The following is an 11,786-nucleotide window of genomic DNA, read 5'->3' as shown; positions in this document are numbered from 1 at the left end:
AGGTGGTTCAAGTAATGAATGTTCTAGAGATGGCCCAGATAAGAGAGACAGACAATTTCCAAGAAGTTCAAGCATGGATTGTAGCAGATGAAGGTATTTTAATGGTAAAAAGGATTTCTTGAACCAGTGGAAATTCGAAGTGGAGGGTGAGAGATTGAGAAAGAGTGACTTGGTGGTGGTTTTGGTGTCCAAAGAGATTTCCTATGAAAAGTAATCAAGGGCTATTTATAAAGAAGAGAAAATGATGCAATGTGTCATCTTTCAATAATACATTGACACATTATTTGAGTGAAGTCAGCAATGGCACATGGTTTAAATGAGAAGAAACCGCTTGCACTAAGAATCTGCTGTTCAGATCCAATGAATTTAGATTCTCGTGTAGAAAATCTATGCCTAGTCCATGCAATACCTGTCTTGGTAGCTCTAATTCCGAAATTATTTTAAATATAAAAGAATTTCTTTGTAGAATCAAAAATTTTCAAGGGAAAAAAAATTTAAATATACAAAATCAAATGCTTAGGGAAGCCACAGAAGCAAACCCCATTAAACGATTACAACAGCAAAAAATGGTGCAGTTTCAAAATGAGATCTTCCGAGAAGCTGGTTGCTGCTTTGAAATTTCTGCAAGTTTGTTGACAACTTTTAGAGCTACATCACAGTATGCTTTTGAGACTGTAGAATTGGGTGCTGAGACTACCATAGGGACACCTTCGTCTGATCTCTTTCTAATATCCTCCTCCAATGGAATCTGAAATAGCCAAACAAACCACTCAGAAAAGAACCAAATCTGATGGTTACATTGTAATATTTTGATCTATTGTTTCTTACAAGCATTAGCGTAATTAGCTCCCAATAAATATCAAGTTGATTAACATACCCCACCAAGATATTCCAAGCCCATCTCATCTGCTGTTTTTTGAACCCCTCCTTCCCCAAAAATATAGGAAGCCTCACCACAGTGAGGACATTTAAAGTAGCTCATGTTTTCGATTATACCCAAAATCTGCAAAAGACAGGAAAAAATTTAAAAATTAAAACATTCCCAGCAGTATCGAATTAACTTATAGCCACTACTGAGGCATAAGTCCCGCTAGGCATGGTCAGCTATTCATCATCCAATTGACTTGCAGTATCGAAAAACAAACATGCTATTATAGCAATTTTTAATTTAGGGAAGTAATTTAGCAACAGTTCAAGTAGAAACTAGTGCAGACAATAAATGAATAAATAGCTGTTCAATTTTGCAATTTTATTCATAATAATGGAGCAGCATGTTCTCCTTTTCTCCTTGGTACATGTGGTGTGACTAAATCAGAATCTTTTGTAAGCACTAGTAAGTTAGTAACCACCATTCATTGAAGTTTTTCCCTTGAAAATTTCTTCTGTGGAAAGTCTGCATGGGACTCGACATCATTACAGAAACACAATGGGACAGAATAAGAGAGCAACATTACAGTTTGTCAACATTTAGGAGCCAATGAAGCAATCATTCATGTTGTTGATTTTACTTGTAAATTATAATTATGAATGGCAAACAAACAACCTACTACCAAGAATTGTAACTGTCTGTAACTATCAAACAACCATGCCTTTTTTCATTGCCCCCATGTGTGTTCCAAAAGCTTTTCATCTCCTTCTTGTGGCATCTTCAGCTGAGCTTGGTCACTGCTTAGTGCATGCTTGCTCATAGGAACCTCACTCAGACTTCGTTATGCTTATGCACAACTGTACAACATTATCTCAATTGGTGCTTCCAGTGAAGTTGATTCTTATTATGTTCTTTTCAGACTAATCACTAATTCATGATCCATCTTAACAACTGCCTAATAAAATTTTCTTCAAACTAAATAGATACCAAGGTGAAACAAAGTTTCATGGACAAGTGTCCACTTCATCCATCAGTACTAATTTGTTTGGTAGCATATGACGTCATTTCTGTACTTCTCATTTCTATTCCTATATTTTGTCTTTGTATGCTTATTCTAAATCCTCTCTTCGTAAGTCTTAACTTAAAATTAACCCTAGCCTAGTTTTTCTCGCTAAAACATTATCTTCATTGAACAACATAACAAGAAACCTCGTCTAGAACATTCCATAAAAATACATTAACACCAACTGAACAACATAAGAAGAAACCTCTTCCAAAACATTCCATGGGCGTACATGAACACCACCTGAAATAGGTATATTGAGTGTAATGTAATAGCCAAAAACCTAGATCTCTTCAAAATAGAGATTATTTTATAATCTTACTATATAATCCATTTACATTATCTTTATTATTATACGAGTTTTTTTTTTTTGTCTTTTGTTTTTTGTGCAAATAGCTCCTTATTACATGAAAGATACACTCTTTCATCCCTTCAAATTGCAGCATAATCAAGGTTATATCATTTCTCATTTTTACGTGGTTTGCAACAACTACATGATTAATTTTGAAGAAATATGAGGAACTTTGGCTTAGACAGTTAACAAGATTAACCAAATTGCCACGAAAATCAGAATCATACCATTTTACTTTTATGCATTTCACACAAGCTCCCATGTGAACAATAAAATATTCTAATATAAAACCCGATGTTTGGACCCCCACTTCCTCTTGGAGGACCCATGTGACACTTCTTGATGCAGTTGTGGAACACTTCTTTACAATAGGTGGGGAGGAGACGGGCCAACAATTGCTGGGTAGCTGTGCCTGATGCTTACATCCAAGTTCCAGCAATATAGGAAATAGAAGTACTAATATTCAGCTTGTTCATAGAGAGATAAGCTGCTATACTGTGCCTAATGCAAAGACAAAACCTCACTGAACAAGCATAAAGAAGAACATCCTTTGGAGATTTTTGCTTCTGATGGTACTACAATATCTGATTAATATACTTTCTAATTCAATTTCTCAATAGTGTTGGTTTGCAGTGGTCCAATTGATACAATTTCACCAAGAAGGTGGCACAGTAGGTATTTTGGTTAGATGGATAAAAGCATATTTAGTGATACAATGCAAAAGAGTTGAACGTACAGGAATATCAACTTTGGAGAACATTTTAGCTCCTCTTCGTGCATCAATCAAAGCAACATCTTGAGATGTTGAAACAATTAAAGCACCTGCAAACATACCAAAAATTGTTTTTGTTACAAGAAAAAAAGAGAGGAGGAAATTTCTACGTGTAAGAGAAGGAACCAGCACAGCACACATGGGCCGACGACTCTTTTATTTACTGTCAAATGCAAATATACTGACAAATATTCCCCGAATTCACTCATCACCCCCTCAAGCAGCAGTGTATATATCATATGTTCCCATCTTTTTACATATATAATTAATTCTAAAACTCTCCAAAGGTACGGTAAAAAAACTAATTGATCCTCTGTTCTCACTGTTACTTTGTGAATTGCACTTTTGTAGGAGCTTCCCTATTAAAATGACAGCCAAGCTCAATATGCTTGGTTAGTTCATGGAATACTGGATTAGATGTAATATAGACAGCTGCCTGATTATCAAACATAAGATTTGTGGACTCTGACAGCTTAAAACAAAGTTATTCTAGCATGTGTTTCAACCAAACTAGCTTTTCAGCTTACATTTAGTATGCAGCCAAGGATTTTAACTGTCTCAAATAATGGAAATTCAATTTCAATATAAAGAATTAAAGAAATGATGGAAATTATGGTAAATGAAGGAAATTGACAATGAAACATTGGAAAATATTCAAATAGACATTCATGCATAATTTGGAATCAAAATGAATTAAAAGAAAATGCACACATGACAATTTTATATTATGTAGGGCATAGAAGTTGCATATAATTAAGCAAGTAAAAAAATTCAAATCACTACTATTAGAGGTTATACATGTCGTTTAGTATTATTATTATTGAGTGTGTTAGTATGTTAATTAGTAAGAGTTAGTAAGGGTATTATTGTCATTAGAATGTGTTTAAATTTGTACTATAAATAGAGGGAGAGACCTATCTTCAAGTCAGGTCATTCATTTTTAATCACATCTTAACATGGTATCAGAGCATGATCCTATCTAAACCCTATTTCCCTCAGCTGTTGCAGGAAAACACTATTCCCTTCACTGTTCTTCTCTACTCCACCTCCATCTAAACCCTATTTCCCTCAGCTGTTGCCGGAAAACACTATTCCCGTCGCTGTTCTTCCCTACTCCACCTCCATCCCATACTAAATCACAAAACCAACCGTATACCCATAATCAGACCCTCCCGACGACCCACCCCACAAAATCCCATCGCCGGAGGGCCTCCCCCCACTCCCACACGCAGGCCAAATGCCAGCAGGGCAGACCCCATGCGCCGGTGCATGAGAGCAGTTCTGGCCACTTTTTTTCTTTTTTTTCTGCCATGCTCCGATTCCTTCTTTAGACTATATTATCAAGCTATTAGGCTAGTTGTTTGCTCAAAAATTCAATCTTCTTGGGCCATCCACTCGCAGTATTGCGTTAATTTCTGTTCAGGGTTTGTGAAGGCTTCCTCGTGAATTGTTTGGAGCCATGGCTGCGGCAGTGCTATATCCGTCGGTGAGTTGTTCACCTTGTCCATGGTTGCGTCAGTACTTCACATGGATTGTGATTGTTCCGATTCTTGATTGTTCTTCTTGTTTTTGGTGTGGTTGCTGTTTGTGAGTGCTGTGGCAGCGCCATATCCACCGGTGAGTTGTTCACCTTGTCCGTCATTGTGTCGGTGCTTCACATAGTTTGTAATTGTCCTGATTAGTTTTGATTGTTCTTTTTGTTTTTGGGGTGATTGCTGATTTGCGAGTGTTGGGATGGAATCTATGAATCCAAAAAAATCGTTTCCTACATTGCTACTGCAAATAACGACTCAAAAGTTGGATGAAAAGAACTATGTTCAATGGTCTAAAGCTGTTCAAATTTATTTAGCAGGATTAGGAAAATTTGATCACTTGCTCCAATCTAAGTCTTCTAATGAGAAGAGAAAAGACATGTGAGTTCACGAAGATGCCTTGATTGTTTCCCTCTTATGGAATTCGATGGAACCATAGATTGCATGGATGTGTATGCATCTAGATACGTGCAAGGAGATTTGGGATTATGTCAAACTTCTTTACTCGAGTAACATTACATGTACGTATGATTTATCCTAGGAGTACTTTCAGTTACAAGGAGCTAGGAGCACTGCTGATGATGAAGCATATTCATGAGGAGCTTAACGCCGTGCAACCTATAACTACTAAAGTTCGTGACATGCAGAAGTAGAGGGAGTAGATGACAATTCCTCATGTTCTAGCAGAATAGAGACCTGAGTTTGAGGTAGTTCGGTCCAAGATACTTAGTAGTGCTGAGCTGCCATCATTTGCTGATGTTTATTCTCAAGTCATTTGTGCTTCCTTTAGAACGCATTCTCCTATTCTTGCATCTAGTTTTGAGAGGACAGCCTTTTGCTACACAAAGTCATTCTAGTTCTCTACCAAACAACCTCAAAAGCTATCGCAATGGTTCGAGTAGTCATAGTGGTAGAGACGGACAAGGCAAAGATACTCCTCGCAAGTGCACTCTTTGTGGAGGGAATAATCATAGTGTTAAGTAGTGTTAGGATCTTCACGGCAGACCTTCATGTGTTGCCAATGCAGCCACCACTGACTTCACACCTTTGGGGGCAACCAATGCAGCCACCACTTAATCCTCACCTTTGCGGTCGAGTGGGGGGCAATATACTGTCTCTATATCAGAGGAGGAATATTCCAAGTTCTAGCAGTATCAAGCATCACAACAAAGCTTCTCTTCCCATTGCATCTCTTGCCTAGTCAGGTAAGCACGTAGTATGCCTATCATCCAGTACTTCTCGTCCTAGTCCTTGGGTCATAGACTCCGCTACCACTAATCATATCACAGCTATACCTAGTTTTTTCTCCACTCTTCAATATCCAGTAAATTTACCTTGTGTTACTATGACTGATGGATCCACCATTGCAGTCAAGGGAATTGGGACTATAAATCTCACTTCTTCTATTTCTCTTCCTTCAGTTTTATATATTCCCAAACTTCCTTTCAATCGTATGTCTACTAGAAAAATTACTAAATCCATGAATTGTTCAATGACATTCTTCCCTGATTCTATGGTTATTCAGGATTTGAAGACGAGGAAGACAATTGGCGAAGGGCATGAAGCTGGCGGACTCTATCACTTAGAGCTGCTATCTCTTTCCACCACTAGCACCACTGCTGCCACACCTCTACAACTTCATTGTCACTTGGGTCATCCTGCTTGGAAGAGTTAAAATGTCTTGATCCTAGTTTAAGTTCTGCGTCTAGTCTCGATTATGAGTCTTGTCAGTTGGGAAAGCACCATCATGTTTCTTTTGCTTCCTGGGTCAATAAACGGGCTGCAAGCACTTTTATGTTAGTTCATTTAGATGTATTGGGTCCTAGTAGGGTTGTGTCCAAGTTGGGTTTTTGTAACCTTTGTGGATGATTATTCAAGAATGACTTGGTTATATTTAAAGATCGTTATGAGTAATTTCATGTATTTTGTGCCTATTGTTCTAAAATAAAGACTCAATTTGGTTTGCCAATTCGAATACTTCGAAGAGTTAATGTTAAAGAGTTTTTCAGTGCACAATTCACTACTTATATGACTCGGTTTGGTATTTTTCATCAATCATCCTGTGCCCACACTTCTCAACAAAAAGGGGTTGCAGAGTAGAAAAATAGACATCTTTTTGAAATCATTCGCACTTCAATTTATAAAATGCACGTACCTAAAGTGTTTTGGAGTGATGTTGTACTTACTTCTTGTTATCTGATCAACAGAATGCCATCCTCTATTCTTAGTGGTAAAATTCCCTATTCCATTCTCTTTCCTAATTCACCTTTATTTTCTCTTCCTCCTCGTATATTTGGGTGTGTCCTTTGTTCATCAACTAACTCCTAGGGTGGATAAGTTGGATCCCCATGGTATAAAATGTGTTTTTTTGGGCTACTCCTATACTAAAAAGGGATATCGTTGTTATAGTATTGTGTTGCATCACTTCTTTGTTTCTACCGATGTTACCTTCTTTAAGTCTACACCTTACTACACCCAGTCACTGAGTGCTTTTGAGCTTAATGAGTCTCTTCCTTTGCCTAATCGTCCAGATTCTACGTTGCTATCCTTGCCCAACCAACCATCTGATTTTCCATGTAGTTCGAGTCCTTCTCATCGCCTTAATCATCCTAATTTGCAGGTGTATTCATGATGGCGGCTCCAAGGAAGAGAGTCACCTCTAGCTTCTACTACCACGCCTTTGGTTTCCTCATATAATGATCATACTTCCCATGATGTTGATCCTCCTATTGCTGTTCGGAAAGGTAAATGCACATGTACTCAACATCCCATTTCCAACTATGTTTCTTATGACTCTTTATCACCATCCTATTATTGTTTTGTTACCACTCTATCATCTACTACCCTTCCTAAATCTATTTCGAAAGCCTCAGCCCATTTTGGGTGGAGGGCTTCTATGGTTGAAGAGATGAATGTTTTATATGACAATGGTACTTGGGACTTGGTACCTCATCCTCTTAACAAGTATGTGGTTGGTTGTTGTTGGGTTTTACACTGTGAAAGTCAACCCTGATGGTTCTATGGCTCATCTTGTTGCTAAGGGATACACTCAGGTGTATGGTCTAGAATATTCTTATACTTTTTCTCCGGTTGCCAAACTTACATCAATATGTCTGTTCATCTCCTTGGCTACTACTTGTCACTGGCCTTTGCATTAGTTAGATGTAAAAAATGTCTTCTTGCATGGTGACTGAAGGGGTTTTTTAGAAGAAGAATAACCATTCTTATTATATTTCAAGAGACACGATTACAAGATAAAGAGTAGAGGAAGACCATCAAATTAGGAAGGCCACAAAATAAGCAAATCAAATCACCACAAAATTAGCAAATCAAATCAGCAGATTTCTAAGCTAGAAAACAAGAAGCTGAAACTACTAGAATCTGAAAGAGTAATTTTATATTTTATTCAAAAAATGGAATTTCTTAATTTATTCTTTAAAAATCCGACACCCCCCTTCAAGTTGGAGCATAGATATCTATCATGCCCAACTTGCTTACAAAGAGCTCAAACTAGGTCTAAAAAGTCCTTTGGTGAAGATATCGGCCATTCGTTGAGTAGTAGGAACAAAAAGCATGCAAACAGCTCCACTATCAATCTTCTCTTTTATGAAGTGTGTCAATCTCTACATGCTTCGTGCAATCATGTTGTATTGGGTTTTAAGCAATACTTATGGCAGTTTTGTTGTCACAATACAACTTCATTGGCATGTTCACCGGCATCCGCAGTTCTTCAAAAATTCTCTTCAACCATAGCATCTCACAAACTCCGTTAGCCATAGCCCAATAGTCTGCCTCGGCACTACTCCTTGCAACGAGATTTTGTTTCTTGCTTCACCATGTGACCACATTTCCCTAGACATAAGTATAGTATCCTGACGTGGATCTCCTGTCAATAACTGAGCTTGCCCAATCTGCATTAGTGTATGCCTCTATGTTCTGCTGTGTGGTCTTCAAGTAGATTAAACCCCTGCCTAGTGTACTTTTCAAGTATTTGAGAATCCAATAAATTGCTTCAAGATGTTTCTCGTTGGGTGAATGCATAAACTGGCTTACCAAACTCATAGAAAAAACAATATCGGGCTGTGTATGTGATAAGTAAATTAATTTTCCCACCAACTTTTGATACCGAGTTGTATTCACAAGATCACCTTCCTTGTCATCTCCAAGTTTTTGATTGGGATCTATTGTAGTGTCTGCTGGCCTACAACCACTCATTCCAGTCTCCTTAAGGAGGTCAAGGTCATACTTCCTTTGGGAGACAACAATCCCTTTCTTCCACCAAGCAACCTCCATTTTAAGGAAATACCTCAGAGATCTTAAGTCCTTGATCTCAAATGTTGATGAGAGGGAAGTCTTCAATTGGTTCAACTCAAATACGTCATCTCCAGTGAGAATTATATCGTCTACATACACAATTAGTATCGCTATCTTCCCATCTTGTGAATGACTTATAAACATCGTACGATCACCTTGCCCTTGAGTATACCCCTGACTTTTAACAAACTGAGTGAATTTCTCAAACCAGGCTCTTGGTGACTGTTTTAACCCATATAAGGACTTCTTCAGTTTACACACCTTTGAGCCAAACTTTTCACCAAATCCTAGAGCTACATCCACGTACACTTCTTCCTCCACGTCTCCATTAAGAAATGCATTTTTTACGTCCAATTGCTGCAGAGGCCAGTCACGATTAGCGGCAAGTGACAAAAGAACTCTTACAGAGTTTATCTTTGTGACTAGGGTGAATATCTCCAAGTAATCAATGCCATAGGTTTGAGTGAATCCCTTGGCGACCAATCGAGCTTTATACCGTTCTAGAGAACCATCAGATTTATACTTGATTGTAAACACCCATTTGCACCCTACAATTGTATTTCCTCTTGGTAGATCAACTAACCACCATGTGCCATTTTTTCCAAGAGGTTTCATCTCCTCAAAGACAGCCTCCTTCCACTTGAACTTTCAGAGCATCCTGCATAGTATTAGGAATCTCCATACAAGACAATTGTGAGGTAAAAGCATGAAAAATAGGTGAGAGATTTTCATATGACACATAATTGAACAATGGATGTTGGGTGCAAGACCTCACACCCTTCCGGACAGCAATGGGAAGTTCAGAATCATCGAATTGGAACTGGAACCAAACTCGAGTTCAGAACAACACTCAGAACTCGAAGATGAAATGGACTGAACATGAGGTAAAGGCTTGATGAGGACATTACCTGGAGGGTTTACGGATTCTGGACAGTGTAAAGGATTGGAAGACCCTTTCTTTCAAGTTGTCCTCTGTCGCGATTAGACAAAACATCAAATGGTACCAACACGGTCGAGTTTTTTTTTCTGTTTCTCCTTTGTTAGTCATTATAGGATCATGAATGAAATGGCATTGTAGGAAGACCTACCTTTTTAGTTTCTAAAAAACTTGCCTCACTTTCTCCTAGTATAATAAAGCTTGGGTTTTTAGGTTGAATAATCAAAGTTGGAGAATGAACATTTTGCGATTCTTCAATTTGGAAAAAATCATGAAACACAGCCGAATCTTTGTTTTGGTTTCCCCCCCGTGCCGCCCGGAAGATGAGGCATAAAATAGGGATGTAATTCAAAGAATGTAACATCCATAGTAACAAACATTTTTTTTTGGAAATGGGTTCAAAACATTTATACCCCTTTTGAGTGGAAGCATAACCAACAAACACACATTTTGTGGCTCTGGGTTCAAGTTTTCCTCAATTATGACTATGAATATGAGCAAAAGCGGCACAACCAAATATCTTTAGTGGTAAAGAAGAAGGCAGCTGATTTGTTGGATTAAACTTATGAAAAACATCAAAAAGTGTTTCGAAGCTTAAAACCTTATTAGGCATTCTATTTATAAGATATGTAGTAGTAAGAACAGCTTCACCCCAAAGATATTTAGGTACCTGATATGTAAAATTGCAATGCTCGAGCAAATTCCAATAAGTGTTTGTTTTTTCTTTCAACCAAACCATTTTGTTGCCGGGTGTCAACACAAGAGCTTTGATGAACAATTCCTTTTCAAGAAAAAATTGGCCTAAAATGTTTTTGAAATATTCTCGACCATTATCACTCCACAATATTTGATTTTTTTTTTTTTTGGAATTGTGTTTGTACAATGGTGTAAAAGTTTTTGAAAATTGTTTCTACTTTAGATTTTTCCTTTATCAAATAAATCCAACTTAATCTCGTGTGATCATCAATAAAGGTCACAAACCATTTTTAGCCAAAATACGTAGATGTTCTACATGGGCCCCAGATGTCCCTATGAATTACAGTAAATGGTATAGTTGGTTTGTAGGGTTGGGTGGATAAGGATGCACAATGATGTTTAGAAAATTGAAAAGATTCACATTGGAAAGAAGATGGACTTTTATTCCAAAATAAATTAGGAAATAAGTATTTTAAATATTGAAAACTAGGATGACCTAGCCTGTAATGTCATAACATGATATCATTATCTTTGAAACCAGAAACATAATTTAAGCAAGTACTTTGACATTGTGTACTCGAGTTAGGTCTATCGTCAAAGTAATAGAGTCCATATTTTTCCTTAGAAGTGCCAATCATCCTCCCCGTGGTCAATTCCGGAAACTCAGAATAAGAAGAGTAGAAATTAGCTTGACATTAATGATCATAGGTAATTTTACTGATGGACAACAAATTGCAAGACAAATTTGGAACGTGGAGCACATCATGGAGAGTTAACAATGAAGTGAGTTTGATAGTTCCTATCTTGGCAATTACCGAGAGTGAACCATCTGCAATTTTGACCTTTTTATTGCTTGCACACAGACTATAGGATGGGAACAATTTGGAGTAACCAGTCATATGATCAGCTGCACCAAAATCAATTATCCAAGAATGAACAAAATTAGGAATAACACCTAAAACCGCAGTAGCAAGAGAGTTACCTTTTCATACCAAAGAAGAAGATGGTATTAAGGACAGTTTTGGAGATTGAAACAATTTGTTCAGGTGCTCTAATTGCTCCTCGGTAAAAGGGACTACATCTGAGTTGGTAGAAGGCTCCTGAGTCTCTTTAGCAGTAGCTTGGTAGGCATAACTGTCACGTTTGGATTTTGGCTTCCAATTTGCTGATTTACCATGAAGCTTTCAACATGTCTCCTTTGTATGCCACAGTTTTTTGCAATGCTCGCACCATGGTTTCTTACGCCCATTGA

General features: G+C 37.7%; 1 pseudogene; it reads right to left on the bottom strand.

Moving 5' to 3' along the window:
• Positions 1-414: 414 nt before the first annotated feature.
• Positions 415-11,786, bottom strand: part of LOC131156265 (iron-sulfur protein required for NADH dehydrogenase, mitochondrial-like) — a 55,032-nt pseudogene continuing 43,660 nt past the window's right edge.

Source organism: Malania oleifera, chromosome 5 (genome assembly GCF_029873635.1).
Source record: "Malania oleifera isolate guangnan ecotype guangnan chromosome 5, ASM2987363v1, whole genome shotgun sequence".
In the NCBI taxonomy this organism is placed as follows: domain Eukaryota; kingdom Viridiplantae; phylum Streptophyta; class Magnoliopsida; order Santalales; family Ximeniaceae; genus Malania; species Malania oleifera.
The sequence above is the reverse complement of the archived record's forward strand: the minus strand, read 5'-3'. Positions and strand labels throughout refer to the sequence as shown.